General features: G+C 39.6%; 1 pseudogene; it reads left to right on the forward strand.

The window, feature by feature from the left end:
* The first annotated feature begins 39 nt into the window (after nt 1-39).
* LOC129116570 (zinc-binding protein A33-like) lies at nt 40-1,439 on the forward strand (annotated as a pseudogene).
* Nucleotides 1,440-3,649: the final 2,210 nt, after the last annotated feature.

The raw sequence follows: 3,649 nt of genomic DNA on the forward strand, positions 1-3,649 counted from the left end.
TTGTCTGTGTGCTGTGTTTCAGCTTCACTCTGAGACAAAATGGCTTCACGGTCAGAAGAGGATCTCTGCTGTCCTGTTTGCTATGAAATCTTTAAAGACCCTGTTGTTCTGTCGTGTAGCCACAGTTTCTGTAAAGACTGTGTTAAGAACTGGTGGACAGGGAAACTTCTACACAAGTGTCCACTTTGTAAGGAAATACATTTATTAAATGATACGCCTCGTAACTTGGTTTTAAAGAACCTGTGTGAGGCCTTTTTACTGGAGGGAGATCAGAGAGGTTCAGAGACTCTCTGCAGTCTGCACTCTGAGAAACTCAGACTCTTCTGTCTGGACCATCCGCAGCCGGTGTGTGTCGTCTGCAGAGATTCAAAATCACACAACAACCACAGATTCAAACCCATCGATGAAGCTGCAGAGGATCTCAAAGAGGAGCTCCAGAAATCCCTGAAGCCCTTAAAGGAGAAACTGAAGCTCTTTGAACAAGTTAAAGGAAACTGTGATCAAACAGCAGAACACATTAAGGTCCAGGCCATACGCACAGAGACACAGATAAAGGAGCAGTTTAAGAAGCTTCACCAGTTTCTACAAGAGGAAGAGGAGGCCAGGATCTCTGCTCTGAGGGATGAAGAGGAGCAGAAGAGTCAGATGATGAAGAAGAAGATTGAGTCTCTGAGCAGAGAGATAGCAGCTCTTTCAGACACAGTCAGAGCCACAGAGGACGAGCTGAGAGCTGGAGACGTCTCATTCCTGCAGAACTACAAGGCTGCAGTGGAAAGAGTCCAGCAGCCCCCTGCTGGAGGATCCACAGCTGCTCTCAGGAGCCCTGATAAACGAGGCCAAACACCTGGGCAACCTGGCCTTCAACATCTGGAACAAGATGAAGAAGATGGTCTCATACAGTCCTGTGATTCTGGATCCAAACACTGCTCATCCAAAACTTATACTGTCTGAAGATCTGAATGTGAGTGCAAGACGAGGAGAGAAACAGAAGCTTCCTGAAAACCCAGAGAGGTATGACTATCATCAGGTTGTTCTGGGCTCTGAGTGTTTTAACTCAGGGACTCACAGCTGTGACTTTGAGGTTAGAAATGATACATACTGGGCCATAGGTGTGATAAATGAGTCTGTCCGGAGGAAGGGGAAATCTCAACTGGATTCTGGGAAATATGTTTCCGTGATGGAAAGTACGTAGCAGTCTCCCCACCGCTCCCAGTAAAGTTCTGTCAGTGAAGAAGAAGCTCCAGAGGATCAGAGTTCATCTGGACTTTGACAAAGGAAAACTGTCGTTCTCTGATCTTGATACTAACACACACATACACACCTTCACACACAGATTCACTGAGATACTGTTTCCATACATTGCCAACTGGAATGAACTCCCACTGAAGATATTACCAATGAAAGTCTCTGTATCAACAAACCACTGGCCTAGTTTCTAAATGCATTAGCTAAGAATGCTTTATAGCTTTCAGGTCGAGTAAGAAATTCTCAGAAATGTCGTCATGTGAAATATCGGTGATGCTAAACAAGTTCTAGGAGTGAAACAGAATAACATTTAATGCAATTTTGATTTTTTTCTCAGGTTTTTGATTCAGGGCAAACATATTTTAATGAATTAATAGGGGCGTGTCGGTGTTTCAGGAATATAAGAACCATGTTGATGTGACAATCTGATCATTAATTGTGTCTGAAAAGTAATGATAGTGATCCTAAAAAACCAACTACTGATATTGATATATATTGGCAGATATAATTGTGTACATATATACATAATATAAACAAACATTGTGTTATTATCTCCAATGTATTACTTACTTTTATTGTCTTTTTTGGGGGGTATGTGACTCATTGTAAGGAATCATTATATATTCTTAGGCTTATTTTTTGTGCAAGTTGATGATTTTTTATGATTCTGCTTTCATAGTTATTCATAGAATTTAAGTCTGCACTGTCAATGATTTTGTTTGCAAAGGCAAGACTTTAGTTTCTGTCTTGTTTGTGAATTTAAAGTTACAATCTCAAAGATATCAGTTTTGTTCTCTTTGGCGGCACCTGTGGCGATATGCGGTAACTGCAGGTGTTTTTGGATTTCACTTCCCAGGGATCTTAACAGTGTCGCCACAGACACTCAGATATTAATACTGTAAATGCAAAGGCTTTCATTACTGGGTCATAAGCTTAATAACCATTATGTCAGGTCATTTGGATATCGACACAGATTTAACATTTATTTAAATGATCATTTTTGTGATTATTACTTTAATAACAATGTAAATGTAAACTTTACATCACTGATTATGTTCTTATCATCTTGATTTTATTTTACTTATTATTCGAAATCTAATTCATCATTCATGTGTATGGAAATGCATGAGACAAATGTAAGATGTATCAACCTCAAAATACTTTATGAGGAGGTGTAATTATTAATTTTGTACATTTGTGGTGTTTTGAAACCATTGATTGTGAATAAGCGAGATAATGAAAATCTCTTTTGTGTACCTAAAGTCATAATAAACACGTTTATTACATGTGTAGCACCAGATTAAGACTGTGCGACATCATTCTTAGCCCCCACTACATATGCAGTGACAACTATATAAAGAAAGTTTGGAATGTGACACACACAGACACCTGCATGCCTGCAAAATCACAATGAGGGCACCTGTGTGGGTGTCACTGATTGTTTGTTTGTTTGACGCTGGAGGAGTCAGGTGATGGACCGTTGGGGTCAGTCAGACCTGTAAGGTGAGGATAAATGTGCTCTGTCTCCCATGCAGGCTGTGTTATGACTTTGTCACGTTGTGATAAGCTGGTAGGTTCACTAAATACCTGTTTTTGACAGCACAGATTTATGTAACAGGTGTTCACTGAAGGCGTGGTAGCTTGCACCTGAATGGCTGTTTATCTGTGTTCCTCATTCCACAGTTGAAGGCATCAATGATGAGCATCATATGACACTGCTTCACTTAGTGAGTACTGTGTTTTAACCAGCAGATCAAACTTAACACAAGAGAAGTCAAACAACGGAGGGAAATACTGGGAGCACTCATATTTAATACTGGAATACTGGCGCTTCAATCTGCTGCTGACTTCCTATTATAAACTTTAGTTTATAAGGAGAAACAACTCAAGGTGAATGTAAAACTTTTAACTTTCTTGACTCACCGACGCCCCTGTTGTGTCTCTGAGTGGAGCTGAAAACACAGTAGGAAATGTTTTCTTTATCAGAGAAAGGATCTCTGCTGTCCTGTTTGCTATGAAATCTTTAAAGATCCTGTTGTTCTGTCGTGTAGCCACAGCTTCTGTAAAGACTGTGTTAAGAACTGGTGGAGAGAGAAACTGATACAGGAGTTTCCACTTTGTAAGGAAAGACATTATTAACTGATACACCTCATAACTTGGCTTTAAAGAACCTGTGTGAGGCCTTTTTACTGGAGGCTAACAAGTTAACACTGTGTTATTATCTTTAATGTATTATTTACTATTATTGTTTATAAGGTGACCCCACAATTACTTTTTTGTTTAATTTAACTGAATTCGGCTAACAGGTAAATGTGCAGATGTATCCTTATTTTATTATGCAGGCTATAATTATGATCACATTGTACTGGTGTAATATGTTTCCTAGGCTGCAGTGCTCATAAGA

The sequence above is a fragment of the Anoplopoma fimbria genome, unplaced genomic scaffold (assembly GCF_027596085.1).
Source record: "Anoplopoma fimbria isolate UVic2021 breed Golden Eagle Sablefish unplaced genomic scaffold, Afim_UVic_2022 Un_contig_13061_pilon_pilon, whole genome shotgun sequence".
NCBI lineage: Eukaryota > Metazoa > Chordata > Actinopteri > Perciformes > Anoplopomatidae > Anoplopoma > Anoplopoma fimbria.